At 34.4% G+C, this 15606-nt stretch overlaps 1 long non-coding RNA gene across 1 annotated transcript in view; it reads right to left on the bottom strand.

Moving 5' to 3' along the window:
* Positions 1-6505: 6505 nt before the first annotated feature.
* The window catches only part of LOC121397785, a 19321-nt gene continuing 10220 nt past the window's right edge, over positions 6506-15606 (bottom strand). Inside the window, exon 3 of the long non-coding RNA XR_005963919.1 lies at positions 6506-6600. This is a non-coding gene — a long non-coding RNA (uncharacterized LOC121397785). The remainder of the gene's footprint in view (positions 6601-15606) is intronic.

The raw sequence follows: 15606 nt of genomic DNA, 5'->3' as shown, positions 1-15606 counted from the left end.
TTGCCCCAGGTTGGTACTCTACACCTTCCCTCCCTAAGAACTACAATCCACGAAAAACTGGTGTTTTAAAACTATTTAAACGACACAATTCACAATGCTCTACAACCTGTGATCAAACTGTTAATACTACCCCACCCCCTTACATGGCTATCTACCCCAATTTGACACATAAACCAGATACCGTGGAGGATGATGAGATTTGCATTGCTGTAGCTTCTGCTCCTATAGTACCCCAAGCTGCCCCTATAGCACTAGTCCAAGCAGCCCCATTGGTTCAACAACCAATGCCTGTCCCTGCCCCACCCCGTATGATTGAAGCTGCAGCCTACCCATTGCCGGCCTTCCCCCTATCTGGCTTAGATACAGTAGATACTGATAAAAATCGAGATACCCCAAATGCCCGAATTAGAAAAAGATATGGGCATAATAACTCAAGCAGGTTATGAAATAGTTCATATCACTCCTGCCTGCCGTCCTGAAGATGACGGTAAGGAAAAGAGAACCTAAAAAAAGGGGGGATCAACATCCAGTTACAAAACAGTATCCTTTTCTTACTGTTGGTAAACAACTCATAATGAAACCTTTAAGCCCCACAGATTTACAAAATATACTTGCTAATGCCCCTGGCCGCCGCGTCCTACTTTTCAAAATCAACAAGCAGTCCCTAATGCCCCTGCCTCAACATTTCAACCACAAGCACCTCAGACACAACCCCAGGCTTCGACAAATTCCACTCCCAGACACACCATCAACTGGCCAGGTTCTACATAGGGCTGCCCTGAAGGTTGTACCCCACGTTTCCCTGTCATCTCATCCTCATCTTGTATTAAACGTTGCAGGAGTGGATTTATTATTCCTAGTGGACAAACACCGCCTTTACCTATTGTATGCCCAGGCTCTACCGGTACCATTTCACACCCATTTACACTCATCCCTGGGTGCCCCGAAAATCTGTTAGGCAGAGATCTATTCCACAAGTTAGGATTTCAATCCATCAGAATTTCCCCTGATGGGGGCCTTTCTGCAGATATTTTTGTTTCCGAAACTAACTCTATTTTTCTAAATTCTAACGACCTTTTTACTAACCCTTCCATTCTGTCTGTATGGGCTAATGACAAATTTGATGTGGGCTTTGTTGACTGTACACCTTACAAAGCACTACTTAAACCACACTCACATCCAGTATACATAAAACAGTACCCTCTTTCACAGGAAAAGTTAGATGGTATCCGCTCGTTAATACAGATATTCCTTAATCAGGATATCCTCACTAGTGTTGTTTCTCCTTACAATACTCCCATCAATCCAGTTCCTAAGAAGAACAACGAATTTCGATTTGTACAAGATTTAAGAGCTATTAATTCACTAATTATACCAATTGTACCTATTGTGCCAGACATTACGGTTCTTCTTACCTTCATTCCGTGTGATGCTTTGGTGTTCACGGTTTTGGATTTATCTAATGCATTTTTTTTGGTTCCAGTAGACCCTGAGACACAGTTACTTTTGGCTTTTACTTTTGAGGGGTTCCAACTTACCTGGAAACCCCTCCCCCAAGGCCTAGTGGATTCACCAGCGGCTTACTCCCTGGTGCTCCAGCATACCCTTAAGTCATGGGCCCCCGGCCATGGTTCTGTCCTGCTTCAATATGTTGATGATTTATTGTTGTGTAGTCCAAGCCAGGAAGCTAACCACCATGATACCACCTCACTGCTGCAACATCTGGCAGCAGAGGGTCATAAGGTTGCTAAACATAAAGCTCAGATGGGGGCTGAGACTGTTGAATATTTGGGATTCATTCTTTCCCAAGGCCAGAGACAAATAAACCCAAAGAGAGTACAAGCACTGACTAAGATAAAAAAAACCTGAAACTCCAAAGGAAATGCTGTCCTTCCTTGGCATCGTCAACTATTGCCGTCAATGGATACCGAACTGTTCTTACTTTGACAATATCTTAAGACAATGTACTAAAAAAGGATGCACCACCTTACGTACAATGGACTGAACAAATGACTAATGCTTTTCATTCTCTCCTACAGACATTGGTTACAGCACCTGCGCTTGGTTTACCTAATTATGTTAAACCTTTTCATTTATATGTCAAGGACACCTGTAAAACCATGGCTGCGGTCTGTGCTCAAGAATCTGGGGGAAGTTTTCGTCCTGTGGCCTATTTTTCCAAAGTAATGCCGCTTCCGGTACAGGGGATGCCGGCGTGTCTCAGAGCTTTAGCAGCTAGTGCTATGGCTGTTGAACTGTCACAGTCTGTCACAATAGGCCACAATACTATTTTGCACACCTCACATCAGGTTACACACCTATTGAAGAACATTACCACCCAACACATGACCTCCCAAAGATTAAGTGGCTATGAAGTTATTCTATTAGGTACTGCAAATTTACAGATCAAATACGCAATCAACACTCAAGGGCCTGCTGCCATACTGCATGCTCTATTACATCTGTCTGACCCTACTAATGCTTTTATACTCGATCCTCATGACTGTGTTGAATCTATCCACTACTCTACCTCACCTCGACTCGATCTAACTGACACTCCTTTGTCACATGCCACTAACGTTTTTGTTGATGGTTCCTGCTCCAGGCCTTCCGATGACACCTACAAAGCAGCATATTCAGTTGTCCAACTCCCTAATATTGTACTCGAGACTAAGTCTATTCCTGTTGATTCTGCACAAGCAGCAGAACTTATAGCACTCACCAGGGCCTGTCACTTGTTTGCCAACCGCCCCGTTAATATATTCAGTGACAGTAGATACGCTTTTGGGGTAGTTCATGATTTTGGCAACAAAGAGGTTATGTTACTACAGATGGGAAATCCATCGCACACCCTGCCCTCATTGATAATCTTTTACAGGCCATCCAACTTCCTTCTGAAATTGAAATTATCCAGTGCAGGGCACATACCAACAGAACTGATGAGATTTCCCTCGGTAATGCCCTAGCAGACCAGGTTGCCAAAACTACTGCATCCTCTGCCACTCCCACTGTCATCCCCATGTTTCTCCACACACCTCCGAGTTGTCCAGACAGTCAAATTCTACAGTATTTGCAAACATTTGCCACTCAGACTGACCTGCATTTTTGGGAACAGCAAAATCTTACCCTTGACCAGTTTGGTCTTTATTCCATCCAAGGCAAAGTGGGTATCCCCGAAAACAGTCTACCCCTACTTATCTCTCAAGCTCACGGCATTGGCCATAGGAGTTCTAAGCTCACTTTTGCTGAAATGCAAAAACATTTCATCGCAAAGAATCTCAGACAGCATTGTTCTACCTTTGTTAAAACTTGCCTCACCTGTCTTAGGGCCAACACCTTAGGAACACACAAAGCACACCAAAATTTGCCTCCCCCAATTGCACCCTTTTCTCACTGGCAAGTTGATTTTACTCATATTCCTAAGATTGGCAAACTACAGGAATATTTGCTCGTTTTTACCGACCATTTCTCTCGCTGGGTAGAAGTTTTCCCTTGCCGTCACGAAGACGCCAAAACCGTTGTTAAGTTCCTAGTTAATGACATCATACCCCGATTTGGTTGTCCGCAACAAATTAATTCCGATAATGGCCCAGCTTTTGTTAGTAAGGTCCTCCAGCTTCTAATTTCCACCTTACAAATCACATGGAAGTTTCACATTCCTTACCATCCACAGAGTGCCGGTGTTGTTGAGCAAATGAATCGCACCATAAAGGATAAGCTCACCAAAGCCACATCTGCCACATGGAAGTCCTTTTTACCTGCAGTACTAGCTGAAATACGTATGACACCACATTCAGTTACTAAATTATCTCCTTTTGAAATTGTTATGGGACGCCCATTTCCCACTCCCTGGGTCAAAGGCCCCTTAGTCATCCAACACACTGATCTTAATTTAATTCAGGAGGAGTATGTACGTAATCTTATTACTACATTGAATGGCATCTATGGTGATGTTTCTTTGTCTTTTCCTTTGCCCCCCCAGGAGCCGACCCATCCATTTCGCCCAGGCGATCCTGTTGTGGTTCGACAGCTCCATCGCTATAGAAAAGGGGGATTCCCATTTGGCCCACGAGTCACAGTGATTGCCATCACACGGACAGCAGTCCTTACCGATGCCAGCGACCATTGGATCCACGCTTCACGAGTGAAACTCGCGCCAACACTTCCAACGCCGGAACTGAGTAAAGCTGACAACACGGAACATGACACCACCACCAAATCCGTCACAGAAGGACCCGAAGATGACGTCTCAGGACCTCACACCCCTACCACCGATGATGATGAGGAAGTCCACAAAATATGCACTATGGTGCATAATTGGCACTTTCCTTTTTCTATTTTTCCCGATTATGATAATCCTTAACTGCATATGTTACCCAAACCCTCACAGCCCTTTGGGATCAGTTTGTTACCAGTTTTTCAAGAGCAATACAAGACTCCATCGCCATGAACGATCAAACCCCATCGCCACCTTAGGAGGTCAGTCTAATAATGAACGACAAGTTGCAATCAAACAAAGTGATGGCACTACCACCTTCTGGTATAACTCCGTTGGCAAAAAATCTTAGCTCAGATCGGTGTCACCTTATTGATTGTCTTAATTTTTGTTTCATTTCTTTTCTGCTGTATAATTCCCTATATCAGGAAATTAACTTCATCTTTAATAACTTCTTCTGAGGGCTTGCAACTTAAGCTTATTCATGCTGCTCGCGTATAGTCACTTATGTGACTAAAAGGGGGATTGAAAGGGATTGCAAGGGGTTAATGTCTTTTCCTGCCTGAACACTTGATTGCGCAAGTATGCTTCTTATCAAATACACATAAGTTGTAGACTGTGTAAACATACTATAGCCACTCAGGTGTTCAAACATTACCAAATATAGGGTAGTTATATTGTGTATGACATCACAATGGAATCTCTTTGTTTACTATGCTATATAAGTTGTAGTACTACCCATAATAAACTGAACTTGTTTTGCAACACACAAGCCTACAGTGTCGTTCATTGCAAGTTCCCTGATCAGCACGCCTGGAGAGATGATATCAGATGGTTTGCCGTTGCATCAAGTATAAGACGAGCCGGCTCGCAGCTGCAAGGACAGTGCAGGGATAGCACAGTGGAGTTTAGTGGCCCTAACAATATGTTAGGAAATGTAGGGGGAAAGCCTGTTACCCCCCCCAAAAAATGTACACTCTTTTGCAGCCTATCACCCTGAAAAAGGAAAAGACGCCAGTGTTTTTTGGGACTTAGAAAATGTTTAACTATTTTTTTAGGAACTCCTAACTAATCTATTGCACTTCGCCTGGTCTGAGGTGGCGAAGGCAAGTCTGGCACAAAAGGTAACGTTCAGTAAAATCCGCATCTTAGTGAATTTGCGTAGTTATGTCCCTTCACCAGAGCGAAAATTCGCCTGGCGTTAGGGAGCGAAGTACCACTAGTCTTATCTCCTTCACTAGCGAAGTTACCGAAATAACGTCACGCTGGCGAATTTTCACCAGCTTTAGGCACTTTGCCCTTTAGTTAATTTGCCCCATACGGTCTGGGTGCATATGTCTCAGGCCTACAGCTCAAGTTGGAGGTATCTCATTATGGAGAGAACAGCAGGCATTTACAGATCCCATAGCTAGGCATAATAAAAGAACCACATACTTTACGTTAGGCAAATAGTGGACTTACAGTATTTGCCTAAAATAAAGTCTGCAGTTCATTTACTACGACTGTCTGTCGAATCTGTGAGTCTCTCGTGTTGTATCCATGGTTTAAAATTGTTAAGGAAATTTAAAAGTTAAGTTTACCAGGGTAATAATAGGCTCTTTTGAGCAGGGCCCCCTTTACCTCTTGTGTGCTGCAGAATATATTTGTATTTTATAAATTAGTGTTAACAATAATTATAATAAGCACAGGGCTCTTTTCTGTGCTTTAGTAAAGGTTTCATTCCCTACCACACATGCTAACACCCCACACTAACACTTATTATTGTGAAACTCCGTAACACACACACTCAATTACAACCTTCAGGCTAAATCTATAGGCGTGCACCCATAGAAATGCATTGAAATTCGACTGTAAAACATAAACTTTAATATTAGAAATGTAAGTTTGAGGTTTCTTAGCTGTGGTTAGGCCTGGCAAATTATATTTGGGATGAATTTTCCAACTCTTGGACATTAACCATGAGTTACATCACAAATATTAGTGCCCCCTCTATAAATCGCTTTGATACTAGTCTGCTTTTATATGTCGATATATAGAAAGCTACAACCAATAAAAATAATTGTAGAGTTGATTTAAAAATAAATAAATAAAATGTTTTATTCTGATTTAAGGCAAACATGAAGGACAGTAAAAGGCAAGGAGCATTTCCGCTGCAAACCCACGCACGGCGTGTTTGTCCGTCGCAGTCGGATTACCAAAGCACTTGACTCATCACAGAGGAGCAATAGCAGCACTGCACAGGCTCAGGCATCAATGAACATAAACAAGAGGAAGAGTGCGGTGCTTCGAGACTCTTCAGCTGCCAAACCAGGAGTGAAAGCAGCCTACCTGTCTGGGGATCAGGCAGCATCTGCATTCTCTAGGAAACAGGAGATCCGCAAATCCTGGATTAAAAGCATTATTTGCACTTACTACACAATTCTTGTGTGGGAACAAATATGTTAAAAGAAAAACATGTTATACAGCTGTACAGTTTTAATTTGTTGTTCTATAACGTTTACTGGATAGAGTCAAAGACAATGTTCTAACTGTTTTTAATGTGGTCTCTACATGAAATGTCTCTGCCTTGTAGGCAGGTTGTTGCTGCACACTAAAAGCACGACTGAAAGTGAATATGTAGATAGAGGGCAGGTACTGGTCCAGTCTTACATGATGTCTCGGGAGCTCTATTTTAAACAGAGAAACAAAAACTACAGTATTTTATTCAAAGAAGAAAAATAAACCATATACATATCTGTACAAATGAAAAGCTGCAGTATGTTGTTTATCTACCAAAGAGGCTGTGTCATGTGAAATGTTGGCTAATAGCATTATTTCTTGCTTTCTGTTGAGAAAGGTAGTTCTGTGGGCTTGTTAATAATAGTCACACCATTTTGCCTTGTATGTTTCTTTTTTGTCCTGCCAGAGGGGTCAATGTCGAAAGGCATATCAAGTGCCCCTTTAATCTAGGCATAATGTTTTACTCTGGACATTTGGGGGCAAACTCACTAACCTCTGGAAATTCGCCAGCGACTGCTTTGCTCAGATTGCCACACTTCGCCAGGCGAAAATTCACCAGGACAATTCTAATTCACTAAAATGCGAAGATGCGTCCATGGCACCGAACGATGGCGAAGTTTCGCTAGCGTTAATTTGGTAAGCAAAGCGAAGTTGTGCTAATTTACATACGGTGTGGAAGTTAAAGTTGAATGGACGTATATGGAGCAGCAAATTCATTATATTACACAAGCCCAGGGAACCTTAATAAAAGAAAATAAAGTTGTTATAATACTATAATGCCCAGTGTATAGTTTATGTGCCATATGTAAGGAAATGTATGGGGGAAGCCGGTTACCCTAAAAAAAAACAAAATACGATCTTTTGCAGCCTATCACCCTGAAAAAACTGGTCGCCAGCGTTTTTTGGGACTTAGAACTTCCTCAAAAAAAATGGAAAAATTTTCTATCTACTCTATTGCATTTTGCCTGGTCTGAGGTGGTGAAGGCAAGTCTGGCACAAGAGGCAACGTTCATTAAAATCCGAATCTTAGTGAATTTGCGTAGTTATGTCCATTCGCCAGAGTGAAAATTCGCCAGGCATTAGAGTGTGAAGTAGCGCTACAGTGCATCTCCTGCACTACTGAATTTATGCCATCGCCCATTAGTAAATTGACAAAGTCCCTCTATATATATTCTACATAGACATATAAATATTCATCGATCTAAATACACTCTGCATTGATATATGTATTCATCCCTCTATATACATTCTACATAGACATATACATATTCATCCATCTCTATAAACTCTGCATAGATATATATATTCACCGTCTATATACATTCTACATAGACATATAAATATTCATTGATCTATATACACTCTGCATAGATATATATTCATCCCTCTATATACATTCTACATAGACATATACATATTCATCCATCTATATACATTCTACATAGATATATGTATTCATCCCTCTATATACATTCTACATAGACATATACATATTCATCGATCTATATACATTCTACATAGACATATACATATTCATCCATCTATATACACTGTGCATTGATATACATATTCATCTATCTACATACATTTTACATAGATATATATATTCTTCCCTCTATATACAGTCTACACAGACATATACATATTCATCGATCTATATACATTCTACATAGACATATACATATTTATCCATCTATATACATTCTACATAGACATAAACATATTCATCGATCTATATACACTCTGCATAGATATATATATTCATCCCTCTATACACATTCTACATAGACATATAAATATTCATCGATCTATATACACTCTGCATAGATTTACATATTCATCCAACTATATACATTATACATAGATATATATACTCTACCCTCTATATACATTCTACACAGACATAGACATATTCATCGATCTATATACATTCTACATAGACATATACATTTTCATCCCTCTATATACATTCTACATAGGCATATACATATTCATTGATCCATATACACTCTGCATAGATATACATATTCATCCATCTATATACATGTTACATAGATATACATATTCATCCCTCTATAAATATTGTACACAGACATATACATATTCATTAATCTATATACATTCTAAATAGACATATACATATTCATCGATCTAAATACACTCTGCATTGATATATGTATTCATCCCTCTATATACATTCTACATAGACATATACATATTCATGCATCTATATATACTCTGCATAGATATACATATTCATCCCTCTATATACATTCTACATAGACATATACATATTCATCCATCTATATACACTCTGCATAGATATACATATTCAACCATCTATATACGTTTTACAAAGATATACATATTCATCCATCTATATACATTATACATAGATATATATATTCTTCCCTCTATATACATTCTACACAGACATATACATATTTATCGATCTATATACATTCTACATAGACATATACATATTCATCCATCTATATACATTCTACATAGACATAGACATATTCATCCCAATATATACATTCTACATATACATATTAATCGATCTATATACACTCTGCATAGATATACATATTCATCCACATATATACATTTTACATACATAGATATATTTTTCCTTCTATATACATTCTACACAGACATATACATATTCTTTGTACTATATACATTCTACATAGACATATACATATTCATCCATCTATATACACTCTGCATAGATATATATATTCATCCCCCTATATACATTCTACTTAGACATATACAAATTCATCGATCTATATACATTCTACATAGACATATAAATATTCATTGATCTATATACACTCTGCATAGATATATATATATATTCATCCCTCTATATACATTCTACATAGACATATACATATTCATCCATCTATATACACACTGCAGAGATATATATATTCATCCCTCTATATACATTCTACGTAGACATACACATATTCATCGATCTATATACATTCTACATAGACATATACATATTCATCCCTCTATATACATTCTACATAGACATATACATATTCATCGATCTATATACACTCTGCATAGATATACATATTCATCCATCTATATACATTTTACATAGATATATATATTCTTCCCTCTATATACATTCTACACAGACATATACGTATTCATTGGTCTATATACATTCTACATAGATATATACATATTCATCGATCTATATACATTCTACATAGACATATACATATTTATCCATCTATATACATTCTACATAGACATATACATATTCATCCATCTATATACATTCTACATAGACATAGACATATTCATCCCAATATATACATTCTACATATACATATTAATCGATCTATATACACTCTGCATAGATATACATATTCATCCATCTATATACAATTAACATAGATAGATATATTTTTCCCTCTATATACATTCTACACAGACATATACATATTCATTGTTCTATATACATTCTATATAGACATATCCATATTCATCCATCTATATACACTCTGCATAGATATATATATTCATCCCCCTATATACATTCTACTTAGACATATACAAATTCATCGATCTATATACATTCTACATAGACATATAAATATTCATTGATCTATATACACTCTGCATAGATATATATATATTCATCCCTCTATATACATTCTACATAGACATATACATATTCATCCATCTATATATACACTGCAGAGATATATATATATTCATCCCTCTATATACATTCTACGTAGACATACACATATTCATCGATCTATATACATTCTACATAGACATATACATATTCATCCCTCTATATACATTCTACATAGACATATACATATTCATCGATCTATATACACTCTGCATAGATATACATATTCATCCATCTATATACATTTTACATAGATATATATATTCTTCCCTCTATATACATTCTACACAGACATATACGTATTCATTGGTCTATATACATTCTACATAGATATATACATATTCATCGATCTATATACATTCTACATAGACATATACATATTTATCGATCTATATACATTCTACATAGACATATACTTATTCATCCATCTATATACATTCTACATAGACATAGACATATTCATCCCAATATATACATTCTACATATACATATTAATCGATCTATATACACTCTGCATAGATATACATATTCATCCATCTATATACAATTAACATAGATAGATATATTTTTCCCTCTATATACATTCTACACAGACATATACATATTTATTGTTCTATATACATTCTACATAGACATATACATATTCATCCCTCTATATACATTCTACATAGACATATACATATTCATCGATCTATATACACTCTAGATAGATATACATATTCATCCATCTATATACATTTTACACAGATATATATATTCTTCCCTCTATATACATTCTACACAGACATATACGTATTCATTGGTCTATATACATTCTACATAGATATATACATATTCATCGATCTATATACATTCTACATAGACATATACATATTTATCGATCTATATACATTCTACATAGACATAGACATATTCATCCCAATATATACATTCTACATATACATATTAATTGATCTATATACACTCTGCATAGATATACATATTCATCCATCTATATACATTTTACATAGATAGATATATTTTTCCCTCTATATACATTCTACACAGACATATACATATTCATTGTTCTATATACATTCTACATAGACATATACATATTCATCCCTCTATATACATTCTACATAGACATATACATATTCATCGATCTATATACACTCTGCATAGATATACATATTCATCCATCTATATACATTTTACATAGATATATATATTCTTCCCACTATATACATTCTACACAGACATATACGTATTCATTGGTCTATATACATTCTACATAGATATATACATATTCATCGATCTATATACATTCTACATAGACATATACATATTTATCGATCTATATACATTCTACATAGACATATACATATTCATCCATCTATATACATTCTACATAGACATAGACATATTCATCCCAATATATACATTCTACATATACATATTAATCGATCTATATGCACTCTGCATAGATATACATATTCATCCACATATATACATTTTACATAGATAGATATATTTTTCCTTCTATATACATTCTACACAGACATATACATATTCTTTGTACTATATACATTCTACATAGACATATACATATTCATCCATCTATATACACTCTGCATAGATATATATATTCATCCCCCTATATACATTCTACTTAGACATATACAAATTCATCGATCTATATACATTCTACATAGACATATAAATATTCATTGATCTATATACACTCTGCATAGATATATATATATTCATCCCTCTATATACATTCTACATAGACATATACATATTCATCCATCTATATACACACTGCAGAGATATATATATTCATCCCCCTATATACATTCTACTTAGACATATACAAATTCATCGATCTATATACATTCTACATAGACATATAAATATTCATTGATCTATATACACTCTGCATAGATATATATATATATTCATCCCTCTATATACATTCTACATAGACATATACATATTCATCCATCTATATATACACTGCAGAGATATATATATATATTCATCCCTCTATATACATTCTACGTAGACATACACATATTCATCGATCTATATACATTCTACATAGACATATACATATTCATCCCTCTATATACATTCTACATAGACATATACATATTCATCGATCTATATACACTCTGCATAGATATACATATTCATCCATCTATATACATTTTACATAGATATATATATTCTTCCCTCTATATACATTCTACACAGACATATACGTATTCATTGGTCTATATACATTCTACATAGATATATACATATACATCGATCTATATGCATTCTACATAGACATATACATATTTATCGATCTATATACATTCTACATAGACATATACTTATTCATCCATCTATATACATTCTACATAGACATAGACATATTCATCCCAATATATACATTCTACATATACATATTAATCGATCTATATACACTCTGCATAGATATACATATTCATCCATCTATATACAATTAACATAGATAGATATATTTTTCCCTCTATATACATTCTACACAGACATATACATATTTATTGTTCTATATACATTCTACATAGACATATACATATTCATCCCTCTATATACATTCTACATAGACATATACATATTCATCGATCTATATACACTCTGCATAGATATACATATTCATCCATCTATATACATTTTACATACATATATATTCTTTTCCCTCTATATACATTCTACACAGACATATACGTATTCATTGGTCTATATACATTCTACATAAATATATACATATTCATCGATCTATATACATTCTACATAGACATATACATATTTATCGATCTATATACATTCTACATAGACATAGACATATTCATCCCAATATATACATTCTACATATACATATTAATTGATCTATATACACTCTGCATAGATATACATATTCATCCATCTATATACATTTTACATAGATAGATATATTTTTCCCTCTATATACATTCTACACAGACATATACATATTCATTGTTCTATATACATTCTACATAGACATATACATATTCATTGTTCTATATACATTCTACATAGACATATACATATTCATCGATCTATATACACTCTGCATAGATATACATATTCATCCATCTATATACATTTTACACAGATATATATATTCTTCCCTCTATATACATTCTACACAGACATATACGTATTCATTGGTCTATATACATTCTACATAGATATATACATATTCATCGATCTATATACATTCTACATAGACATATACATATTTATCGATCTATATACATTCTACATAGACATAGACATATTCATCCCAATATATACATTCTACATATACATATTAATTGATCTATATACACTCTGCATAGATATACATATTCATCCATCTATATACATTTTACATAGATAGATATATTTTTCCCTCTATATACATTCTACACAGACATATACATATTCATTGTTCTATATACATTCTACATAGACATATACATATTCATCCCTCTATATACATTCTACATAGACATATACATATTCATCGATCTATATACACTCTGCATAGATATACATATTCATCCATCTATATACATTTTACATAGATATATATATTCTTCCCTCTATATACATTCTACACAGACATATACGTATTCATTGGTCTATATACATTCTACATAGATATATACATATTCATCGATCTATATACATTCTACATAGACATATACATATTTATCCATCTATATACATTCTACATAGACATATACATATTCATCCATCTATATACATTCTACATAGACAGACATATTCATCCCAATATATACATCTACCATATACATATTAATCGATCTATATACACTCTGCATAGATATACATATTCATCCATCTATATACATTTTACATAGATATATATATTCTTCCCTAAATATACATTCTACACAGACATATACATATTCATCCCTCTATATACATTCTACACAGACATATACGTATTCATTGGTCTATATACATTCTACATAGATATATACATATTCATCGATCTATATACATTCTACATAGACATATACATATTTATCGATCTATATACATTCTACATAGACATAGACATATTCATCCCAATATATACATTCTACATATACATATTAATTGATCTATATACACTCTGCATAGATATACATATTCATCCATCTATATACATTTTACATAGATAGATATATTTTTCCCTCTATATACATTCTACACAGACATATACATATTCATTGTTCTATATACATTCTACATAGACATATACATATTCATCCCTCTATATACATTCTACATAGACATATACATATTCATCGATCTATATACACTCTGCATAGATATACATATTCATCCATCTATATACATTACATAGATATATATATTCTTCCCACTATATACATTCTACACAGACATATACGTATTCATTGGTCTATATACATTCTACATAGATATATACATATTCATCGATCTATATACATTCTACATAGACATTATACATATTTATCGATCTATATACATTCTACATAGACATATACATATTCATCCATCTATATACATTCTACATAGACATAGACATATTCATCCCAATATATACATTCTACATATAACATATTAATGATCTATATGCACTCTCGCAGTAGATATACATATTCATCCACATGATATACATTTACATAGATAAGATATATTTCCTCCTATAGTATACATTCTACACAGACACCTATACATATTCTTTGTACTAATACATTCTACATAGACATTATACATATTCAGTCCATCTATATACACTCTGCATAGATATATATATCATCCCCTATATAACTTCTACTTAGACATATACAAATTCATCGATCTATATACATCTACATAGACATATAAATATTCATTTGATCTATATACACTCTGCATAGACTAATATACTATTCATCCCTGTCTATATACATTCTAACCAATAGACATCGGTATACATATCCATCCATTCTAATACACACTGCAGAGATATATATAGTTCATCCCCCATTACATTCTACTTAGAACATATACAAATTCGATCGATCTATATAACATTTACTACGTAGACATATAAATATTCATTTCGACTAATATACACTCTGCACTAGATAATATATATATATTTCATCCCTCTATATACATTTCTTACATAGACATATACATATTCATCCAGTCTATAATCCTCTCT

This window comes from Xenopus laevis, chromosome 8S (genome assembly GCF_017654675.1).
Source record: "Xenopus laevis strain J_2021 chromosome 8S, Xenopus_laevis_v10.1, whole genome shotgun sequence".
NCBI classification, from domain to species: Eukaryota; Metazoa; Chordata; class Amphibia; order Anura; family Pipidae; genus Xenopus; species Xenopus laevis.
Note: the sequence above shows the minus strand (reverse complement) of the source record. Positions and strands in the feature narration are given on the sequence as shown.